At 37.9% G+C, this 12,330-nt stretch overlaps 2 protein-coding genes and 1 pseudogene across 5 annotated transcripts in view; 2 read left to right on the top strand and 1 right to left on the bottom strand.

The window, feature by feature from the left end:
- LOC131301121 (probable LRR receptor-like serine/threonine-protein kinase At1g56140) overlaps positions 1 to 12,330 on the top strand; it is a 477,161-nt gene that overhangs the window by 124,338 nt on the left and 340,493 nt on the right. The window lies entirely within an intron of this gene.
- LOC131301143 (uncharacterized) overlaps positions 1 to 12,330 on the bottom strand; it is a 60,469-nt gene that overhangs the window by 38,974 nt on the left and 9,165 nt on the right. The gene's annotated exons all lie outside the window — the stretch shown is intronic.
- LOC131301124 (probable LRR receptor-like serine/threonine-protein kinase At1g56140) lies at positions 141 to 12,085 on the top strand (annotated as a pseudogene).

Here is a 12,330-nt window from a genome sequence, read left to right as displayed (position 1 = left end):
TTTTTGAAATTTTCTCCCTCCGTTATTGTTTACAAACTTAACTAACCAAGTGGTTTCTCGCCTGGCAGAATTCTAAGGAACAACAACATTTCTGGTACTATCCCCTCCAATATTGGTGATTTTCAGAGTTTGTCTCAACTGTAAGTTATAGCTGCTAAATTTGCATCTGCGTCCATACGCTTCAACCTAAAAGTTCGGCAATTGATAATCAGATTGATGAGGATGGGTCAACATCTCTCTATTAAGTAAATGTAAACGTCTAGTTTTTAACGTTTTACAGCTAACTTGTAACAACCATGTTCTGTCTAATTCTCAGGGATTTGAGCTTTAACAATTTAATTGGACCAATTCCAGATTCTCTATTCAATTTGAGCTCTCTCTCTTACTTGTAATAAACATTCTCCTTCTGATAAACAAGCTGTGCAATGTTTTTTTCGAAAAGCATTTTAGAAAATATGGATGTTTATGAGTTGAACTAGTTCCTGTTACCCTGTATGTTCAGGTTTCTTGGGAATAATAAATTGACTGGAAAGCTTCCCGAACCAAAGAGTTATCATCTGCAAATGTAAGTCAGTATTACATAACCCACTAAGATTTGATTACTATGTTTTGGTGTATGAGGAGACATGGATACACAAATATGAGAACCTGTATAGTAAAAAAGTGTTCGGGAAATGAAATATTGATTCATGCAGTGATGGTAGTATACTGATATGTAAGCTGATGACGAAATCTGAGGCTTCAGCGGTCAAATGTAAGACTGAATAATTTATCGGTTCTCAGTAAAACGAAAATCTCAACTAAGCATCCCCATTATGTTGTTGCCTGCAGAGATGTGTCATACAATCAATTATCGGTGGAACTTCCATCTTGGGCAAAGGACAGGTGATTCTCTCTATGCTGTATGTTTTTAATGGTATTTTGTGGTCTATGAACATTTAGTGATGCAAAGAGAAAGTTGTGTCATTTCCTATATACAATTCTAGTGTTGAACAGCACGATGATAGTGCTGTTTAATGCACGAGTTTGTTAAGTTTAGAGGATGTATGATCCTAAATGTAAACGGAAAACGGATATTTTTCAAGTTGTTCTGATATGAGATACCATGTCAGGATTCTAGAGTTTATTTCCTCACCCACAATTTCTGTGAGCAGCTGATTGAGATTTACTGAGTTTTTGTATCCCTTTCTTCTATTCAGTGTTCTTGTGTAATGGGACCGAACTCTTGACGAAACTGGCTGCCATCTGTTTTTCAATTTCTAAACCATAGATGATAATTTTGCGAAGTGATTTGTGCAAACTGATTGTTAGAGGTGCAGCAAATGGGGCCTATGTAAGAAGTTAACTAGACAACTTTGGAAGCATTTTTTATGACAACTGCAGAGATATAATTGCAATGGTGTGAGATTTTGAACGTCCTCTTCCAGAATCCTGATAAAAACAGCTCATACCTGGCATCATGAAGATAATGTGGGGAATCCATGATACATGTCCTTTAAAACAAATACTGGAGTAATAATAGTTGAAAGCTTAAACATTGATTAGTTATAATCCATGCTCATGTTCTTTGTTTCCACAAGATGTTGCTTACCGTACCTGATGAATCATTCAACTTCAATTGCGTTAGTTTTGTTGCAAATTCAACTTGCACTAATCAATATCCATTCTTCTTCTGCATACAGTGTTCTGGCTACGGGATTGGATGGGGATATTCGCAGTTCTCCTAAGTGTAAGAGCAATTTAGAACCTCCCCTTACCCTTTATTCTGAGACGGGACACAAATTCTATGATGCTGGAAAGAGGATCTTTGAGTTTAGTGTTCTTTGAATCATCAAATCCTTTTTATAATTCTAAAAGTAGGTCAACTTAGACTGGTAACTGTTAGCTGACTTGGTACACAATGCTGGGCTCTTTTCCTAATTGTTTAAGCTTTTGGAATAATTGGTGACTTGATGGTATTAGAACTTCAGTTTATAGAGGTCCTAAGTCAATCCAAGTCTCGTAACTTCTGTTCATTCCATTGTTTTACGTTACCATGCACTCTCTGTGTGTGCATCTGTACACCTTATTCGGTGTACTGTTGTGTATGTGGTCATCCAAAATCCTTTCATGCGGTTAATTTTTTTTGAAGACTACTGCATTGAGTTTGATTGTGGTACTACCTTTGAGATTAGAAGCCTATGTAGATTTATTTAATGCTCCTTTCCAATTTTTTCTTCTTTTATTTCCACCAAGTGTTGTTCCTAGTCAATGGCTTATTTTTTGAGTTCCAATCTTACAATGCCCTTTGCCAATGAAAGGCCATAAGAAACCATTTTTTTTCTTCTTCTTTTTCTTTCAAGGTGACAGTTTTATACTTGTCAGATGAAGTGAGAAATTCCTTTCCTTGTTAATGTGAAAACTTCACATGTAAAATGCAGCGAAGTCAAGTTTGTCTTCATAAAGTGTAAATTCCCACTTCTAGAAGTTCATTAAACCCATAAGATGCATCACATGATCAAGGAGATGTGGCTGTTTTTTCTTTTTTTCTGGTGCACCTTTTGAACTCTAATCTGATGAATTCCTCTTCCCCGATGGTTTGCAGATTCCGACTTTGCGATTAATTGTGGTGGTCCAGAGATGACATCTAGTAGTCAGATTGTATATGAGGGGGATAACGACGCTCTTGGTCCAGCTACTTATTATGAGGCTAGTACAAAAAGGTGGGCAGTAAGTAATGTTGGGCAGTTCAACGATAAAAACGCTGCCCAGTATACGAGTGTCTCTTCATCTCAGGTCATAACTAATTCGGACTCGAGGCTGTTCCACACAGCACGGATATCACCGGGATCGCTAAGATATTTTGGGCTGGGACTTGAGAATGGTAATTACAGTGTGACTCTCTATTTCGCAGAGACAGAATTCTTAAATCCCCCATCTTGGAAAAGTCTTGGAAGGCGTGTTTTTGATATATACATCCAGGTCAGTGCAGCGTTATCACAATTGGTTTTTTTTTTTTTTTGATAGTCCTCATCTGTTTTTTTGAAAGAAAAAATAACTACAAAGAAACAAGCAAGGCATACCAAATGTAATTACAATAACTACAAGCTAGGAACAGCAGCAGGAGTCCTAGGAGCAATCTGCCAAGAACAGCATAGGGCCAAATTTAAGGGGGTCAGCTTTACATTGGAGAAATTGGACCCCTTAATTCGAATATCAAATGTAATTTTCTGGAGAGAGTAGATTGGGGTCTTTGAATCCCCTGAAAATCATGCAATTCCTTTCTTCCCAAATATAGTAGACCATAGCTGCCCAAGTCATTTTCCTAATGGTGCTCGTGAAAAGATTTGCCACAGAACTTCCCTACTGTGGCCACATAGTCCTTTCAAATGGGCGGCTAAAGAAAAGGTGGTACATGTCTTCATTATGCAGATTACAGAGAAAACATATAGGGAAGATTCGCATGCCCCAGCTGATGATTTTATCCTTTGGTCTGTTATTTTCGTAACAAAAATATAATTTATAAAATAAGGAAATAGCTATTATTCCGAAGAATAGGGGTTAAGTTCGAGATCGGGAAGTAAAATGATACGTTATTGTACTTCCAATCAATGTCTAACTTAATTCAAAAAGCAAATGGAAGTTGGATTTTGATTTGAGTAAACTAAAACTAACTAGAAAGAGATTAAGTTTTGGAAACTCATGAGAGAAAAGGGACTAGGGTTTCGATTCAACCTCCCCTTGCATTATAATTGTGGCGAGGTCAAGGGTTTCATTCAACTTGTAACCAGACCACAGATAGGGTAGAAATTCCTATCATTTATCCCCGAAAGACTATCTCAACATGGCATGGATCGTCTCATTGGATTTAACCAACGGCACAATCCGTCTCACTTTGTATAGTCTATCTCAAAGCTTATCACGAAATAATGAAAACGATCGTACAACGGTGCTTGATATCATGAATACAAACACAAAAGATAAATCGGAAAAATAGTGACTTTTATAAAAATTATAAATAATCCAAAGTCATATAATTAATTGTTAAATAAAAACCGGCCCCTGAAATCTAAACAATCATACTTACTTGGAGAAGCATCCTCGTTGCCCGAGCAAGAGTGTTTAGCCGATCATGGAGTTTTTCCCTCTGCCGCAGCCGCGGCACTTATGCGCGTGAAAAAGATCCCCCGGAGTCCGGTTGCTGTCCCTTTTTATATTCATCCCATTCCCCAGTTTTCTAATTAAGAGTGTTTAGCCGATCATGGAGTTTTTCTTGATTCTATTGCCTTCACCAATTGTAATTTAATGCCCCTTAACATGCATCCACCAATCATCTTCCAAATAATTTTCTCTCGTGCAAGCTCAAACCATATATTCTTTAATTAATTGGTGGAGCATTGGGCCCACCATTAAGAAATATTTTAGACCACTTAACCGGCAACTTCACAAGCCTGAATTATCGGTTCAACTTCTGGACCATCTTTCCACTAATAAATCGAAGGCCAAATTGGTTGGACTGTCACTATTTGTTCACTCTTCACATTTAACTCCTCAATTTAGCTCCGAATGTCATCCAACAGCTCCGCAGATCCTGAAACGAGCAAAACGAGTATCAAGCCCCAAGTAGTGTGCAAAATGGATATAACAAGCCTAAATTAAGGGACGTAAATAGGTGTATTTGCTCATAGCATCCTTAGGCCATCCAAGGAATGAAAAGATGTCGAGGAATGGACATGGAGTACCAGATTAGGTGATGCCAGTGTACTGTAGGTTGGTGCATTCTGATAGCATATGAAGTATATGCAACCCTAATGGTAGAATGTGTAGAGATTGTCCATGGAACTTTATCAAGTCTAGCATAGTTAGGATGGAAATGTGGAAGAAAAGCTGTTGGTAAAGGCCAAGTCCGTTGAGTGATATAAACAAGATTTGTACACTTCAGCATCAGTACGGATACCTAATGAAGGGCCAAAATATGCTTGATAAAGGGTCTGGCAATAGCCCTGAAGGCTAAGAATTTTTCTCCATGTCCATGAACAGCTAGAAGGAACTTCTAGAGTCCAGAAACTCTTTCTTTGAATAAGATGCTTATAGCACCACTTAACCCATAGATAATTATGATGAGAGCAAATATATCACAACTGTCATAGGAAGTATGCATGATTCCATTCCTTAATCCCTCTTAAACCAAGTCCTCCTTTTTTAGGCGAGCAAACATTAACCATGCAGCTTTGTTAGAGTGGGAATATGCTTCAGTACCAGTCCGTAGGAAGTTTCTAAAGAGCTTCTCAATATTCAAGCAAACTGAGTTGGGAAGAACAACATGCATGGTCAAGGAAACTTGTATACGAAAAAGGACTGACTTTATGAGTTGCAATCTTCCAGCGTATGATAAAGGACTTATTGGCCCGACTTCTGATTTTATCCTGGATTTTAGAAATGAGACCTTTGCAATCTGTCACAGAGAGTTTTGAGGATAATAGGGGGACATCCAAATATCTAACTGGAAGTGTACCCATTTGGAAGCCCAACAGAGAACACATGATCTCCTTGTCCTGATTTTACATGGCTAAAAATACACCCTACTCTTGATCTTGTTAGGCTGCAGACCAGAGTATTAACAACTTGAAAAGACTGATTGTTGGGGTAGCACAGAATAAACAAGTCATTGGCAAACATATGTGAGTAATCCCTAGTTCTTTCAACTGGGGGTGGTATGAGAACTACCCTGAATTAATGTGAATTTGGAAGCTCCTGGAAGAGAATTCCATGACCAAGGTGAATAGGTATGGGGAGAGGGGTGTTACACTGTTTTGGGTAGAACTCATCCCCAAAAGTTAGCTATTGAGTGAGGGAGCCCTCATGCTTATATACTTTATGTTACTTTGGTACCGAGGCTATGTGGTACTTCGCTTCATACCCTCCCTCAAGCGCAACGTGCTCACTCAGCAGCACTTGCTATGTGTAGGTCCGAGACACGCACCCTACCCATTTTTGGTACCTAGCATTGATACTACAATAAACCATAAAGATCACAACTATTGGCGGCGATTGTAAGTTTTCCATCACACTCCTGCTACCGTGATAGATCTGGGTGTGATTTGTAAGTTTTCCATCACCCATATCCATCAGATCTTTTGACAATCAAATGAAGTGACAGCAGATCTTTTGCCAATCAAAATTAGTTGTTGGTCACCAAAAGATTTTCTTGGGGCGAAAATTTTAGTTTTAGCTAGTAAATTTAGTAGACAATAGTGTTTTTTGTTGTAGTGTTCACTTTGTATTTTATGAAAATTATCACAACCTGCAAATTGTAACATTATAGACAAACTTTAGATATTTTTTTTTAAACTAACTATTTCACATGAATTTTGTGTTTATACTGAATTTCAATTTCAATGGTGGCTTCTCAATTGGATTTTGATACTTTTCAGATAAGGTTAAGCCATAATAATATAATTTCTTTTTTACCTAATGTGTCAAACGTATACTTGGAAGACATCCGAAATAACTAAATTTCACTACTACAATAAACCATAAAGATCACGGCTCGCCCACGTGAAAATTGGATACTAGTGGAATAATCCACCCGTCGTCGAAGAAACAACTGGGCACTGGTGGAACCCAGTTGTGAGATTTGCCTTCTCTCTCTCTCTCTCTCTCTCTCTCTCTCTCTCTCTCTCTCTCTCTCTCTCTCTCTCTCTCTCTCTTTGGGTGTGAAGATAAAGATGAAACGTAAAGATTTTTTGGGATGAGTGTAATTAGGGTTTATCTTCTTACCTTTTGTAGAAAAGAAAAAAAAAGAACTTTTCAAAGTTCTTCAATGACATCATTTTTCTCACATAACTTTTCAAAGTCTGCCTAAATGAGTGCCATTCCACCCACGTGAAAATTCAGACTGCGCGCTTAAGTGGATAGGCTTTTTATCTCGCCGCAAGAGTGAGATCATTTATCTCACTTTTTTCCGCGCTAAAGTTTTTTTTCACGTTACAAGGATGAGGTCATTTCTCTTTTATCTCGCCACAAGAGCGAGATCTTTTATCTCATTTTTTTTTAACCTAAAATCTTTTATCACGCCACAAGGGTGAGGTCTTTTCTCTTTTTTACCACGACCACAAGGGTGGGTGAGGTCTTTTCTCTTTTTTATCACGTCCATAAGAGCGAGATCTTTTATCTCTCTTTTTTCCGCCCTAAAATCTTTTATCACGCCGCAAGAGTGAGGTTGTTTTTCTTTTATCTTGCCGCAAGAGCAAGGTCTTTTATTTCTCGCTAAAACCCACTTTTTATCTCAGCTTTGGACTTAAACTGAGATAAAAAAATTTAAGCACCATTTTTTATCACGATTTCACTAAAAACCGTGATCTTTGTAAATATGCTTAGTGTGATGCATATCTATTATTGTAGTAGTGTTATATACCATAGTACACGGTTTTGGACAGAAGTCAACACCAAAAACTAGCTACTGAAGTGAGGGTGTCCTAACACTTATATTATTCTTACTATTACTTTGGTACCCTATGAGACTGTGCTTCACAAGGGGATCCCCTTAAGTAGTTACTATTTTTTTGGTTCTTAAGCAATCAACCTCTTCATTACAGGGGAATTTGGTTCGGAAAGATTTCGACATAAAAAAGGAGGCCGGTGGGGTATCTTTCAAAGCTGTTCAGATTGATTTCCGAGCTCAGATATCAAAAAACTACCTTGAAATCCATCTATTTTGGGCTGGTAAAGGGACTTGCTGTATACCTACTGAAGGTACATATGGACCTTCTATTTCAGCAATCAGTGCTGTCCCAGGTAATACGTTTTGTAAATATTTGATGCAAGTTTAAAAATGTTAGTTCCAATTTCTTTACGACTAAGATTTTCTACAGATTTCATTCCCACTGTTGGTAAAAACCCTACATCCGGCAAAAAGAGTAAGACTGGTATGATTTTGAAGATTGTTGTTCCTGTTGGAGTTGTAAGCTTTCTATCTTTCCTTGCGCTCTATTGGTTTGTCCTTTGCCGAAAAGGGCCAGGATGGGACGACGATGAAGGTAAAAATGATGACGATGAAGGTAAAAATACGCAGGAAAATAGTATGCCGAGTGTGTTATTGGGCTATGACTTTTGTTGTCCTGTGTGTGGTTCTGCTATTGTTTATTTGTAATGTTGTTAGATGTATGGGTCCTATGCTAGTTATTTTTGTGTTCTTAGTAGCGTTAGGATTGCTAAATGCTTTCTGTGTGATTCGTGGCGTGTTCAGACATGATGGAGGTATGTGTAAATGTTCTCTTAAACACTCCCCTTTCTAGCCAACCAGCAATCCTATTATAAAATAGCTCATCCCTCCCCTTTCTTTCTCACCAGTGACTACCTTAAATCCTCAGGTTTTCTTTGTTGAATGAGGGAAAAAAAGTAAACCCATAGTCGAAGAAACACATTTTGGCACTGCCCTTAGTGTCCTGCCCAAAATTAGTGTGTTGTAATAACCACAGTCTTACATCATCTACTACTCCCTATGTCTCATTTTTTTTTGTCCACTTTGACTTTAATAAGCGAAAGTACATAAACACCCCATCAACTATCATTTTTTCTCACGAAGACCCCCTCACATTTAAGAGCGCCTATACAGACCCCCTCAACTAATATCCGTTACCCAAGTGACACCCCTCCGTCTCTAAACCGTTTGCGATGAACCCCCTCATCCATAAATCGAAAAAAATACCCTTATTGCATTACATATATACACCCCCTCTAACCCTTCTCTTTCTTCTCTCTACAAACAGCCTCAAATCAAAACCCAAAATCAGCAAACAGGTCTTAAACTTTGGTTCTTATATATATATATATATATATATATATATATATATATATATATATATAAACACTTCATCTCAACCATTAAAATCAATTATTGGATTAAAACTTAAAAGAACATTATTCTCTTCCCCATCTCAATCACATGTAATCTCTCTCTCTCCATTTAAGCTATTCTCTCTCTATACCCTAACCGACTAACCACTGGTTCCGGTGACCTTTTTCCTCTCTCCTCCAATACATACACACACTCTCTCTAAAGAAAAGTTTTAAAAAATAGAGATGGGAAAAGCAACGTAGCAGCTGCGTCCGATCTACTGCCACCACCATTCTCCTCGACTTCTCTTTTCCCACACCTCTCTCCTTTCCCTCATGTTCTTCCCTTCTCATTTCTTATCAGCAAAAGAACCATCGCGGCACCGGCCGCCGTCGCACCACGGTTTTGAGCTATTTTTTATGGTTATATATAGAAAGTTCTCTTTAAAATGATTGATGTAAGGAAAAAAGAAATTGTATAAAACGAAATAAAAAAAAAACAAATAGAACAACGACTGATAGAATAAAGGTATAATATAAATGCTAGGGGGTCTTCGTGGAACAAAGTGATAATTGAGGGGGTGTTTGTGTACTTTTGCCTTATAAAAAAAGGGTATCTTAGTCATTTCCTCCATTCCGTTAACAGAGTTAGCATTTTTTTCGTTTTTAGTAATTGAGGGGGTCTGTATGGACGCTTTTAAATGTGATGGGGCCTTCATGAGAAAAAGTGATAGTTGAGGGGGTGTTTATGTACTTTTGCCGACTTTTAATTGTCCTAAAATATTGTATATTTTTAAAGATTAATGGATCAAAAGCTACACAATACCCCTTTTACACCTTACTATTTGAGTTAAAGTAATCATTTTCCAAAGGTAGGAGGGTAACTTTTGGAACATTGAGCTTTTATTGGTGTAATGATTATGTTCCTTAAAACGTTCTATTCTAAATTGGTTAAATAAATTGGGATGGAGGGAGTAACAATGTGCTACAGAATGATAATGATCATCCTTTAAGCTAGCGCAATAGATACGTAAGTTGAGTATTAATTTCCTTGCATATTCACAAACACTGGTTTTAACTGTACTTGCAGATCTCCTAGGGATGGATGTTAGGCCCTACACTATCAGTTATGCAGAACTAAAGGCTGCAACAGAAGATTTTAATCCTGCAAACAAACTTGGGGAGGGAGGCTTTGGACCCGTTTTTAAGGTAAACATCCTTCTAATAAAAGACAGGTTGTCCTGGAACAACTTCATATTGCTTTTATGAAATAGCACCCATTGACGGACTCCCTTGAATATTGCCACTTCACCTCTGCTTTTCCCTTTTGTATATGGATGGCAGCAGTATGCTTGTACCATCACATTTTTGCAGTGCTTTTCGTTAAAATAAGACCATGGAAAATACAAACCCTGCTATTCTAGATTACTTGCTTAGAACAGCAATTTATTGGTCCATACCATTTTTGCATTTCATCAGATCAGAAACCATGGTCGGGACTACCCAATATTTCTCAAAATTTTAAAATTTTCATATTCTCTAGGGAACACTTAATGATGGGAGGGTTATTGCTGTCAAGCAACTGTCTGTGGCCTCCCGCCAAGGAAAGGATCAATTTGTTGCAGAGATTGCTACAACATCTGCTGTTCAACATCGAAATCTTGTGAAATTGTACGGATGCTGCATTGAGGGGAACAAACGACTGATTGTGTATGAATATCTTGAAAACAAGAGTCTTGATCAAGCATTGTTTGGTACATGACATCACCTTTATTATCAATGCAAATTATAGATCTTTAATATGGTGAATAAGTGAAAAGTTTAACTGTTTGGCATTTGTCAAGCAGGGAAGACAAGTTTGTTTCTTAACTGGCCCATCCGCTTTGATATATGCTTGGGTGTAGCAAGGGGTCTAGCTTATCTTCATGTGGAATCTCGGCTTCGCATTGTGCACAGGGATGTTAAGGCCAGCAATATTCTTCTTGACTCTGACCTCAACCCCAAAGTTTCTGATTTTGGTTTGGCCAAACTTTTTGATGACAAAAAGACCCACATCAGTACCCGTGTTGCAGGGACATTGTAAGATTCTCCGCAGTCAATCTCCATGTATTCTTCAGTGTTATTGGTTTCAATATTCTATTTTGGTACTGTTTGTAGCTGAAGTATTAACTTACATGTGATATGAAATTTCAATGGTTACTGATGCAGAGGGTATCTTGCACCTGAGTATGCTTTGCTTGGGCAACTTACAGAAAAGGCCGATGTGTTTGGCTTTGGTGTTGTAGCTTTGGAGATTGTCAGTGGAAGGCCAAATACTGACTCGAGCTTGGAAGAAGAAAAGATCTATCTCCTTAAATGGGTATGTTTCACTTTCTTTTAGGCACTCATTAGTTGTTGATCCTTCGAAAAGTTCCAAATGGCTGCATATTCGGTTGTGGGCACAGTTTGTTTTGACTGTGGTTACTGATTCGGCTACATCTTTTTATAATTCTTTAAAAAGAAGGAAGGATTATTCTATCTTGGAAACTTTAGGATGTTTCGCTTGAGCATCATTAGAAACAAGATAAGTTGTTCAAATACTACACAAAGAAACTTATAAATCCTCTGTATCTCTGAAACTGAATTCTAGTATTCTTGGTGTGAAAACGTGCATCAATGCCAATGAATATCTAATTCACTCATCCTCTCACTTAGCCCAGAATGGGTGCTTCCCACTCTGGTTACATGATTCTATGACATTCCTTTCTTCCCTCCTTTTTAGGCCTGGCATGTGCATGAAAACAACCGTGAAGTTGAGCTAGTGGATGCTAGATTGTTAGAATTTGACGAGGAAGAAGTAAAACGAGTTATACAAGTAGCTCTTTTGTGCACCCAGATATCTCCACAGCAACGCCCCTCCATGCCGCGTGTAGTGGCGATGCTTTCAAGAGACATTGAAGTTAGTGCAGTTACTTCACGGCCTGGATATTTGACTGACTGGAACTTAGACACATCCAGTTTTATGACTACGGATATTCCAAGTGCAGAAAACGTACATAGCCAATTCAGTCCATCAACGAGTCGAATACTCTAAGTGCAACGAACATAGCCAATTCCGTTCATCAACGAGTGCAAGCATGGCAGCAAATCCAGGGTTAGAGATTTTCAACGCAATAAATGGGTTTTTATTTGGGATTTTTTGAAAAAAAAATTCTTTTTTGTATTATGATAGATTTTTGTGAAATTTTGCAACACCTTTAATTTCACATGGATTATGACTTTATGTGAATAATTATAACACTCATTAAATTCGAATGTGTTTATTGGGAAAGGAAGTGTAACATGGGGGTGCCTACTAGGGGCAGTGCCCTTCCCAATTAATTGATGTCTACTGGAGGTATGGCTCTATGCAAAAAGGTGCCTTGGTAAGAGGAATGATTTTTCCTAATTAATTGTCTTCAAAAGACGTGATTCTTCTCAATGTGTCTAATAAAGACGTGGCTTTTCACGAAAGGGTGTCTGTAAGTATGTAAA

This window comes from Rhododendron vialii, chromosome 9a (assembly GCF_030253575.1).
Source record: "Rhododendron vialii isolate Sample 1 chromosome 9a, ASM3025357v1".
Classification (NCBI taxonomy): Eukaryota; Viridiplantae; Streptophyta; class Magnoliopsida; order Ericales; family Ericaceae; genus Rhododendron; species Rhododendron vialii.
Note: the sequence above shows the minus strand (reverse complement) of the source record. Positions and strands in the feature narration are given on the sequence as shown.